This window comes from Pseudopipra pipra, chromosome 4 (genome assembly GCF_036250125.1).
Source record: "Pseudopipra pipra isolate bDixPip1 chromosome 4, bDixPip1.hap1, whole genome shotgun sequence".
NCBI classification, from domain to species: domain Eukaryota; kingdom Metazoa; phylum Chordata; class Aves; order Passeriformes; family Pipridae; genus Pseudopipra; species Pseudopipra pipra.
Genome location: NC_087552.1, coordinates 56,457,669 through 56,470,517, shown reverse-complemented (window position 1 = coordinate 56,470,517; position 12,849 = coordinate 56,457,669).

The following is a 12,849-nucleotide window of genomic DNA, read 5'->3' as shown; positions in this document are numbered from 1 at the left end:
CATTTGTACCTATAAGTTATAAACAAAATATTAACTAGAAAAAGGATTAGGCTGAATGAATCATGAATCTCAGGGTTTGGGGTTTTTTAAAGTTTCCCAAATGTCAGTATAAGCCCCGAAATAGACTCTGCTCAATGAGGTTTTGGATTTTGTCACATTTCTTCAAGGACTCCTAGAGTTATATCTAGATTAGGATATAATTTTCGACCACTCAGGTATTTAATCATCTTCTATAAACAAGGAAATATGAGCTACCCATTTTTAAAACTATTTCTTACACAGTACACTGAAGAAAAAATATACCATTTTAGACTTCTAGATAGGTGCAGTCATAGCATCAGAGAATGGTTTGGGTAGGAAGGAACCAGTCTCCTGGACTGAATGACAGTTTAACAAATAGTGTGTTTCGCGTAGGACATTATGGGCTCTGTTAGCTCTGGCTTACTGAGAAAGCATTAATTTTCATTTATCTAGACAAAAATATGTGTAATCAAAAATGCAAGATACTCTGGAAAACATACATCTGAAACTAAATTTGCAATTTTCAGGTTTTTGCTTTGTTTCCTATGCTAACCTTCAATGTTTATAGTAATTTGGTGTCTTCATCTTCCGGAAAAAAAAAAAAGCCTACTTACTGACTGAATGTTCTCTGTAGTCCAGTAGATCATCTGGAAAGATGAGCTGTATAAACCAGAAATTCATGTTTTGATACCATATTCAAAGAAACTATATTGTTTCATCACCTTTATCTAGGTTATCATTAACAAAATATATTGCCATAATAAACCTTGGAATATTTTGAATCATTCTAGAGTGTTAAAAAGGCTTTATTCTTGCAGCAAGTCCCTCCTTTACAACCAAAAACCTGTAGTCAATGTATTAAGGACATTTTGTTTTTATATTGACTCTTTGTCACCATCTTTAATATACCTGTTGGTGTCAGAGCTTTTTGTTTCTCTTTAAATGATTAGACAGGCATTTCTGAAGTAAGATTTTACACTGTAGTGTGATTTTTCATGGATTCAAGGACAGAAGGGTCCAGCCTGATCCCCTGTATACCACAGGTTATTCATCCCCTCATTTGCTCCATAGCAAGACCAGTGACCTGTACTTCTCTGAAACATGCTTTCCAGCAGGTGTCCTTCTGTAACTTAAAGACTATCTATACCTTCTCTTGATATTCTATTCCAATGGCAAATTGCTTAAAGATCACTTAAACTACTATGTCTTATGTCTATGCTTTGTTTTTAATCACAGTTAATGAGTCTCTAGTTTACAGACCTGGGTTATAGATAGGTCTTTCTTAATGAAGATAACAACAATTTAACTAATAAGTTGGTATTTTTTTCCTTGTGAAATTATTTATCTAAAATAAGTTCTCAGTTTCCTTTTGATAGATTCTTTTTCTCAACCTCTCTATTATTTTTTAGGCTACTTGTCTTCTTTGTTTTCTCTCTCTCCCATATCCTTTAAATATGTGCAGAGTGGAAATGAATGGACTAGTCTAATATCAGTTTCTGTAACAGATATTGAAGAGATGGAAAGTCTTAATAAGCACTATTTAATTTTTCACATTTATAGTCCTCATTAGTTCTTTCGCCACCACACTGTATGAGTAATTATGAGGTATTTCTTTACGCAAATATTCTTTGAAGCCCAGACTTCATCTTTGGGGGTGTTGGCTCTATTCCATTGTTCCCAATTAAGAATTTTTTATTATTTGCCTTAAAACACATTTTAATATATTTCAGTTTACTGATTTAGCTAGTCCTCATGAATTCCAACCATGTCTTGAAGAATTGCTTGACTGTAGACAACTTTGTATTCAAGGGAGAAATTTAGGCATTGTTAGGGGGCGATTGTCTGAAATCAGATAAGTCATACCCTAGAAATGTCTAACTCCTTTTTGCAGAGCACAAACATAGTTAGTCTATGACTAACTTACATGAATGTAGACATGGTAAACATCTACCTGTAGTAAAACACACCCTTTATAGGTCTTTGTGAAGGAATGACTTTACGTTTGTGGCTATAACTTACATTAAAAATATTGAGCACCATATAAGTGGGGTGTGTGGGATGTGTGGGGTATGTAGGACTATCTGCTCCTTAAATGATGTCTAGTCAAAGACAGTGCAAAAAAGGGTAAAGAGGAAAGGAAGAAGCTATGAAAGAGCATGCAGAGACACAAACCTGACCAACAAATTATAAGGGTGGCAGCAAAGGAAACAAAACCTGGTCAGTCACATTAATTGGTATGGTTGTGTGGAATACTGGAATGCTTATATCATTGAGGTTCTCTGATCTAGGACTTTGTCAAAAGCAATGAAAAGGAGAAGAGAGGGGAGCAATAAGAAAACATAGAGACATGAATGTGATAGACAAACCTAATGGGGCAAAGACATGAAATAAAATGGGCCACTCACACTAATTGATGGACTATCAGAAAACTGCAGGTAAAATGTGACTTTGTAACTGATAAGTTTGCAAACCCAAACGTCCAGGATGTTGCAGGGGGTACTGCCCAAACTGATGGGGGAGTGTTCAGGGGAAGAGAATTGGTTAAAAGGAGGTTGGTCACTTTTAAAACAGAGCTGGTCAGTACACTCCTCTGACTGAGCCCTGTACCTGATCACCACAGTCTGTCCAATTTTCTGATTAAATCCTGTCTCAAAAATACCTCTCTGTCACCTCACTGTGTGTGAGTGCTGCAAGGACCAGGTGCCAGCTGCTAGGTGGGACCAGAGTGAGTGGATTTGGGGCCAGCAGCTTGAGTCAGACTGGGGTTGTGGGCAACCCTGGCCTGAGGAGTCTTTTACTGGAGCCAGTGGAGTCATTATGCCACCCACTGGAGTGAGTGGGGGTCTTGGTCCCAGCCTCTGGGGCAGGGATGCTAGCCCCTCTGAAAAAACAGCTGCAGTTTGGTGCTGGTTGCTGGTGTGGCAAGTGTCCATATCTCCTCTAAACTGCGTGTGAAGGGGTGTGCAACATTTGTCAGTAAATCTCAGCATGGACCAGTCAGTCCTGGGTTCAAGTTAGAGCATCAGGCAGGGAGAGGGCTCAGACTGGTATTTGGAGGAACCATGAATATGAGTGCCTGTGGGATGAGCATGTAAGTGCATGTGTCTGTTGCCTTATGAGCACTCACTGGATTAGTCAGTGAGTTGGAGACTTGTGGAGTAGGTAAGAAGAGTGAGGATCTGGGCAGGGATGTTGGGTGGACAGACAGTCTGTGCCAGTACTTGGGAATCCACAGATGTGAGTCCTTGTGAACCTAGTGAGTGTTGAGCATGTGCCTTCACTAGTGACATCCTGTTTCTAGCAGCTGAAGAGGAGGAGGGTACATGGCTGTCTGGGCTTGTGTTTTATGAGCTCTGTATGTAGGTGCTGTTGAAGGCAACACCTTGTCTGTGGCAGCCTGTGTGACCAGCTGTGTCAGTGTCCTCTGTGTGTGTCTCCATGTGTGTGTGTGTTTCTGGGACGTGTGTGCTGCTTTGCTAGTGGTCAAACCTGCAAATGAGAAAGAATCAGACACATCTCTTGGGCTGGGCAGAGACGATGGATTTCCAGGCACTGGGCTGGGCTACAGCAGCTGGGCAGGAGAGTCCTGGGCTGGAGCTGCTCCTAATGTCCTTTAGCAAATATTGGGAGGCTGTATTCAAACAAGGTTTCTAATACTTTCTATGGAACCCTCCGAAGAATAGTTCTGTTCTACAGTGAGGTCTTGCTCTCAACTTCTTTCTGAGATGACCTTTTGCCAATGCTTGAGAAAGTTTGTTTGCTTTCTACAGATATGCCTTTCCACTCTTGCTTTCCAGATTTCTTGTTCAAACCAGGAAATGGCTTATTCAGGAAAAGAAGAATGTGAAAGATATGTATGTTTAAATAAGTTTTTAATTTTGAAGAGAACTTGACCAGTATTCTCTAGAATGCCAAGACAGTGGAAGGATTAAAAAACTGGTTTATTTCAGATACAAGGACTACTTCTTAACAATACTGCACACGGTGGGTCCCCAGGGAAAAAAGTCCTTCTCCAAAGCCTTCTCCAAAGCCTTTTTGTATCTTCTCTCTCTCCTCCCACACCCTCTCTGGCCCGAGGAGGCCTGGTACATGTCTGCAAACATGTTATCTCCCCGCATACCAGGAAGAGAGAGAGCTTTCTCACAGCTTCTCCCTGCAACTTTCTCTGAAATGCAAAGGAAGAAAAAAACATCTAACCCATTTGAGAAGGCATTTTGCAGTCTTGCTAAGCGAAACAAGTTCTAGCAGATTCTCATGACATGCTAGCATAGAATGAAGGTTTGACATCATCATAAGAGGTTTGACATCTGCTTGAGGCAGGGAAAAGGGAAACAGTGTTTCTTGGCAGGTGTCTGCTCTAGGGTTTGCAAACTTTTTAATCTTGTGAGAAGTTCTCTAACTTGCTGGTTTCAAACTTCTAGAATAAGAAGCAGTGTAGCTAATGCTACCTCCAGCCTAACCAAGTCTGCCTCAAATACTAGTCAACTCTTCAGACACTGAGCGTATATATGAGAAAACTTATTTTCTCAAAAATTATTCCATCTCACTGTATGAAAATCACTCTTCTCACAACACTCAAACTGATAAAAAAAGAAAAAAGTGCTACTTTTACCACTGTAAAATGAAAAGACATTTCAATTTAGTAATTTAGGTTGCTTGTATCACACTTGTTTCTCTTATAGCAGTAATTTGGTGGAGAAATAAAATTATTTAAATCTGAATTTTTATTGATTGAGATCCTCCACTTGTAGTATAAATATACATAAAATTTGCATATATAAATAAGATTGTAGCCACCATATCTTTTATGACCACAACAGCAAACTAAACCCTAGTTTATAATCTCAGAGAATGCTGGAAAAGGAACAGAAAATGGTTGCTAAGAAAAAAAAAAAAGCCATTGAGTATTTAAATCCTGTGTCACTTGCAGAGTTTACACATTAAGGTAAAATTGTTTGTCATTTTTTTGAGTTAAGACCTATACTTCTGACATTTAAATATGTAGTACAATGCTATAAACCAATACCCTCATTCTAACTGTTTAAGAAAGCTTTCAGAGCTAATTGAAGTATCTGTGTCATTTCTGTGTGTGTTTTTCAGTATCAAGGGCTATAACATGTCAAAGGAAATGCTTTTGTTGTACAGAACAATTTTTTAAGTGCTTTTAATTAGCGTTCATTTCCAGGTTGAGTTTGAGTACTTAAAGACACTTTTGTTAAGCATTTCTGAGGATTCTTCAGTAACAGTCAAGTGGCAAGTGACTCTTAAAAAATGTAAAAGAAGCCTTGGTGAAGGCAGACAAAAACATCCTTTCTCTGCTGACAAAATTCCTTTTTTTGTCTGATATTTGACACATCCATACTTTTTCTTCTCCTTCATGGTCATCATAAACAGCAGTTCTATAGTTTGCAGAAGCATAAAACATATCCTGGGACTTGGAAACCAGCCTGATGAGGAGATTAATGTGGTATTAATTGTTAAGAAAAAAACAAGCGTACGTGTAGGTGCTGCCATATGCCTTCCTGTTCGTGCACATATTGTGCATTTTGTAATTCCAAATTAAACTAATGTAAAGACAATCAAAATTACTCTCCTGGGACAGCCTGAAGATCATATGGGTTGCATTTGGTCTGTTAAATGTGTTCACGACTGAAAGTGATCCCTACCCTGCAGTCTGAGTGGTCCAGTGTGGTTTGCCTCCACAGAGTTCAGGGGTGGAATGATGGTGTTGCTTTGCCAAAAGATAAGATCATCAATGCTAAATGTACTGAATTTGTACAGTGGATTTACTCACAGGAAAACACAGTGAACAATTATGGCTTATATACTGTATTCATGTCACCCACTTTGCAAGCATCTATCACACACAGGCATCCCTTTTCCAGGTTGAGAAGCCTTACCCAACCAGTTAAGCATTCCTGGCACAGAAGCCATCCCCATAGCACCTCTACTGCTTGTCTTTGAACCTTTTCAAGTCTATAGTATTAAAGATGATCACATTCCATGGAAACTTTTTGTGGAAAAACACTGATTTCTATCCCTTTCCTCATAACTTTTAACACCTGACTTCTTTTGACTGCATTGAACAGAGGAACTATTACAGCTCTAAAAACAGGTAATGCCAACCTGCTCTGTGAACACAATGTTTTTAAATCAGCTAAACCCAGTGGCAGAGTTTCTAATGCAACCAGTTTTGGGATAGGCATGTGTCCTTCCATAAAATCATTTCCTCTTCTTCCCTGCTCTTCAAATCTTCTCATTGCAGAGCTCTAGCACGACTAAAAAGAAGAACCTACCCTCATGCCCATCCAGGAACAACAATCAAGATTTCAAATGTACTCTTGCATAAGCAGAGGTCTAGAAGAGGGTATAATAGAGAATTCACAAGCAACATTTGAAATACAACCATAGTATGAAATTGCACGGCTTTGCATTAAGAAAATTAAACCCAGAGCTAATTGTTTTGAGTGCCTCTTTATCAACAATATGTTACACAGGCAAGCTCAATATTTAGTATGTTTTAGTTTTTCAAGATTAAATTTATAAAAGCCTACTGCATCAACAATGGAAACAGTTCCACCCACTTGAGGATCACCCCTGAAACTGAAGAGCAACTAACCATCACAACATGCTTCTCAGTTGCTTCCTTACTCTTAAGATCTTGCACAGCTGCTTCTGAATTCAAACCATTCTTTCCCACTATTTTCTGTTTTATTGAATTTTACCCAAGAGAGAAGAGATTCACAGAAGTTATCCTGAGTGCGGCTTTAGGCACATCTGTGATGTACAATGAAAGGAGAACAACACACAACAACAACAACAACAACAAATTTGTTATGGACCAAATTGCTTTTTCTAGGTCAAATCAAGCACCTCCTTATACAGAAAACATCTAAAGAGTAGTAGAACAACTCCCATGAAGAGCTGTTACCTTGTGAGAGAAAGGACACCATAGTTCAAATACTAGATTTATTAAGCATTGTCTTGCAGCTTTTTTTTTTTTTTTAGCCAGGGGGAAGGGGAGTGGTTTGCTTTGGTTTGGTTAGGGTTAGGTTTTTTTTCTTACCAAATTAAGTTTTTCTCTCTGGTGCTCATCCATTCTAAATACCAATAACATATCTTATCTATATCCTCAACTGCATTCTCAGAAAACTGAGTTTCTGATCACCTCAGAAAACTTTAGTTTCTGAATACTTTGATTTCTGCTTTCTGAACTTCACATATCTGCCACTTTGATCGCCTTTATCGTATTTGTTTTCACTTTGTTTTCTCTCACTGAGAGGAGCATAGAGTGACCTTGTGGAGGTCTAGCATGAATTCATGTATTATTTAAGTCCAATTTCTCAAAACATTTTTGTTGAGGTCATGTGAAGAGAATAACTCATCTGATCCAGCAACTCTTGCTAAAGTATATTCTAAGAATATAAAAACCTGTACTTAGCAATACAAACATTAAACTGAATGCTTATTTTTATGTGACAACCATGCTGTACTACATATTACAGTGCTGTAATGCATTCGATATTGTCTGCCGAAATGGACATACAAATCTTGGTGCAGTACTTTGAAAGATCACTAAAAGCGAGAGAAAAAGGTATGACTGAACATGCCTGAGTTTGAATACTAACCACAGATTTTGGCTGGGGTTTTAGAACTTCCTCAAATTTTGACCCATTGATTCCTCAAATCCTGGAGGAAAAAAAAAAATCTTGCTTATTTGTTACTTCATTTAATGCAGTTAATGATAATAATGGGGGAAAACAACTGTTTGCTCACACAGATGTGTCAAGAAGTCTCAGTGGCTGTACTTTTGGCACTGCAGTTTTCCTCTTTCTTTTCCTTGTGATGGTTTCTGTGTTAGAACTGGAAGATTGGAGAGACCTTACTTTCTCTCATCCACATTTGTTACAATTCTCCATTTCCATTTGCACTTGTTTTTCTCCCCCTGCATAAAACTGATGCATAACATCATGGCTGAGAACACAAACACAATCTCTTCTGGAAAAAAATTAGTAAAACATGTACCTAAAGTTCACACCTCTTCCTGTAGGTCTTCGCTTTTACTACATACACTGTGGAAACCATCATTTTAGTTAACATTTAATATTGAATCAAGGCCCACAGAATTTAAAAGCTTAAACTACTGTGCACCATCTACAGATATCCACTTTGAAAAAGTGGAATTCAAATAGAACTGTAAATAATATATTTTCCAAGACATAGCAATCCTAGGTATTAAATTTAGAGATAAATAATCAAATATCATATGTCTATATGAAACACCAAATCAAGAGAGCATCTTACAGTCATCTGCCAGTTTACTTTAAATATCTAATCATAGCAAGGGTCAACACAATTGACGGGATACAGTTATCTGCTACTGATCTTTAGTGCACAGAAATAATAAATTCTTTTTCATCCAACAGTCATTAGCTACTTTGCTGTACTTCAGCCTCTCATAGTATGTGGTAGTTCAGTTTCCCAGAAGCTGCATTCAAACCTTTTTCAAAATCATGTGCAATTCCACAAGGAACTGAAATGTTGCTTCCAAAGATTTAATTTATTCATTAGGGTAACACCAGAGGAATCACCTAGTTATGCCTTTCCTATAAGAAATGAATGCAGACAACTTCTGTGTTTCATAGCTGACATAACTTTGGGGATTTAGTGCAGGTGTAACCACCCCCCTTTAACAGAGGCAACCTTGATCCCACTGGATTTAAGCACTTTAAATCTAGTGAAAGAGGGACAAATTGTTACACATTCCCTACTGCTGCTTCCAGGTTCACCCATAAACAGTGTCAAATATCCAAAACCTAAATCCAATCTGGGAAGATCACTTGGCAACTTATGAAGCATGCTGGCACTGCTAGAGTGCAGAAACTTGTCTATAACAGTACAAACGTGCATTTTCAATGTTATATATACATGCTATTTTTGTTCTCTGCCAAAACAATCACTCTGATCAAAGACTGCTAGTCCTGTAAATTTATGACATCCAATGTCTCTATTTTCACATTTAATAAATGCCACTGTCAAAGCACTATCTGAGAGATTATTGTGGTAGATCAGGTAAAACCAGAAAATCACATTTTGGAAGAATTCCAGCCTTACAAAACTAAGAGTGTGATTGTTACTGATGTTTTCATGTATGTACCTCCCCCCCTGTCTTATCTTTGCTGCAAGCTGCTAGTTAGCATCATGTTGTCAAGGCAAAAGGAAGGAATAATTATTACAACAGCCATTTGCAGGGAAGCAGAGCTGTTTCCTACACATACTTGCACTGGTATTTTCCAAATTCAGCTTCTTTGTTCAAAGAAGATACATCAGCATCAGCTTTTTGAGAGAGTACTTGGCAACTTTGCACTGGAAGCCGTAATTCTTACCTACCTTCTACACTACAAACCCATTTGCTTTTAGAAACTGATAAACAAAACTTTCACCCATCTTGCAGCCAAGATTTTAAAAAAACTTGTTTGACACAGTGTTCCTCAGCCGAGTGCCCAACTTGACATGCGTACATAAGATGACTAGTGTACACAAGGATAAAGACAACTAGTTACAGAAGGACGTAGTTCTCATTAAAACAAGTCCTTTAAACATCCTACTTTGGGTGGCTTTCTAAAGTCTTCTGGCTGAAGAAAACTGCTACACAGTGTACCATATCCAACAACTTGAATGTCTTTGCCAGCGCCTAGGTATTTCAGTTAATGCAGGCTTCTAAGATAACAAATATAGCTGTGTAGCTAAAAATGAACAAGTGCCGGCCCACTCACATGCATCCCAGTGAAACCTCCTCTTATAGCAAATGCAGGTCCTTCTCTTTAAACAAGTCACACTCATACAAGGAAGAAAAATGTTTCCTCTGACCACTTATCACTTTACTGTGAAACCATCAAAGGGGTAAGAAAGCAGTCCAAGACCAGCCAGTAAGTCCTGCACATAGCTTGTGGAGCTTCAGATCTGGAGACCACCAATCCCCTTGATAGCATACCAGACTTTTGTGCTTCAGGCATCTTGTAGATGTGAAGAAGGTAGGATTCCTTGACAGTAAAGCACAACATTTTAATTTAGTCCACAACAGAACAATGGAAAACAACAAAAGCTGTCTTTCTGGGGAAATGGACATTATTGATTAAAGGAGTGAAGGGAGAGAAAACAAGAAGGAATTTTAATAACACCTATGACATACTAACTTCAGTCATCTAGAATCTCAAAACAGCTGCTCTAAAACTGAAGACAGAGAACAACTGCTGCAATGCTACTATTCTATTTCATAAATGGAAGTTCAGTCTACCACAAACATTTTGGTTACTGAAAACATGCCATCTCTTTCCATTGGTATTGAGCATCAGGACCCCAGTTTCTCCTCCAAAGAAGAGATTTGTTTAGCTACGAATCCTTGCAGACCTGGAAGGTATGTACATGGGTGTACTCAGGGAAAAAAAAAGGGTTTATCACTTCTTCTTCAAGGGCAGGCAACTCAGACAGGGTTTAAGGATATTGTTAGGTCATGCAGAAAGGAAATTAGAAAGGTGAAAGCAGAATTTGAACTTAATCTGGCCACTTCTGTAAAGGATAAAAAAAAGTGTTTTTATAAACACATCAATAGCAAAAGGAAGAGCAAAGAAAACCTCCATTCTTTATTGGATGCAGAGGGGAATATAGTCACCAAAGATAAGGAAAAGGCTGAGGTAGTTAACACCTTCTTTGCCTCAGTTTTCAACCATAAGACAAGTCATCCTCAGGACAACTGTCCTGAGCTGGTGAACAGGGACAGTGAGCCAAATAGCCCCCCTGAAATCCAGGTGGAAGCAGTTAGTGACCTCATGACTTAGATCCTCACAAGTCTATGGGACCAGATGGGATCCTTCCTAAGGTGATGAGGGAACTGATGGATGAGCTTGCCAAGCCACTTTCCTTTGTTTATCATCAGTCCTGGCTAACGAGGGAGGTTCCAGATGACTGGAAGTTTGCCAATGTGATGCTCATCCATAAGAAGGGCTGGAAGGAGGATCCAGGAAACTACAGACTTGTCAGCCTGACCTTGGTGCCCAGCAAGGTTATGGAACAGATCATCTTGAGTGCGATCACATGGCACCTACAGGAAGGCCGAGGGATCAGACCCAGCCAGCATGGATTTAGAAAGACAGGTCCTGACCAATCCGATCTCCTTTTATGACCAGGTGACCCACCTGCTGGATGAGGGGAAGGCTGTGGATGTAGTCTACCTAGACAAAAAGCCTTTGACACCATCTCCCATAACATACTCCTGAAAAAGCTGCAGCCCATGGCTTGGACAGGTTCACTCCTGGCTGTGTTAAGAACTGGCTGAATGGCTGGGCCCAGACTTTAGTGGTGAATGTTGCTGCCTCCAGTTGGTGGCCAGTCAGTAGTGGTGTCCCCCAGGGCCCAGTCCTGTTTAGTGTCTTTACTCACGGTCTGGATGAGGGGATCAAATCTACCATTAGCAAATTTGCAGATGACATCAAGCTGGGAGGGAGTGTCAATCTGCTGGAGGGAAGAAGGACTCTGCAGAGGGACCTGCCTAGACAGGCTGGATAGATGGGCCAAATCCAACGGGATGAAGTTCAACGAGGCCAAGTGCTGGGTCCTGCACTTTGGCCACAACAACCCCCTGCAGTGCTGCAGGCTGGGGACAGAGTGGCTGGAGAGCAGCCAGGCAGAAAGGGACCTGTGGGTACTGGTTGGCAGCAGGCTGAACATGAGCCAGCAGTGTGCCCAGGTGGCCAAGAATGCCAAGGGCATCCTGGCCTGTATCAGGAGTAGTGTGGCCAGCAGGATTAGGGAAGTGATTCTTCCTCTGTACTCAGCACTGGTGAGGCTATGCCTTGAATGCTGTGTCCAGTTCTGGGCCCTTCAGTTCAGGAAGGATGTTGAGGTTCTGGAGTGTGTCCAGAGAAGGAACAATGACATTGGTGAAGAGTCTGGAGCACAAGTCCTGTGAGGAGTGGCTGAGGGAGCTGGGGTTGTTCAGCCTGAAGAGGAGGAGGCTCAGAGGAGACCTCTCACTCTCCACAACTACCTGAAAGGAGGTTGTAGCCAGGTGGGGGTTGGTCTCTTCTTGCAGGCAACTAGCATAGGACAAGAGGGCACAGTTGTAAGCTGCATCAGGAGTGCTTTAGGTTAGACATTAGGAAGGAGTTCTTCACAGATAGAGTGATTGGACATTGTAATGGGCTGCCCAGGGAGATGGTGGAGTCACCATCCTTGGAGATGTTTAAGAAAAGACTGGATGTGGTAATTAGTGCCATGGTCTAGTTGACAAGGTGGTGTTAGGCCATAGGTTGGACTTGATGATCTCAGAGGGCTTTTCCAACCTAATTGAATCTGCGATTCTGTGATACTATGGTGAACTGACCCAGGGAATATGTTATTGGGCTAAATATTTGAGAGACTTCCCAGCTTTTTGCCTGCAACCTGCAACATGACCATGGTTTGACACTTCAGCTCTGTTTCTTCTGTCTTCCCTCCCTCTCTTCCTCCCTCCCTCCCTCCCTGTGTCTCTCTCCCATCTACCACATCACTCTCAATAGGCACTCTGTCCAGGCTAAAATAACTGTTACAAAATATGGTTTATAGAATCAAAAACAGTCTGAAACTTTATATATTATAAATCACTACTTCTATCTCAGGATAGTTAGAAGGTCTCAAGTAGGAACATGTGAGTTGAGAAAGAAAGGCCATCTTTAGAAAATTCCTCTGCAAAAACACAAGAAGGCAATGTCTTTTTCTGTTTTTTTCCCACCTTTGGGCTTATGAGCAACCTCCCCTGTGATTTTGATTACATAGTTCACTACCTCCTCA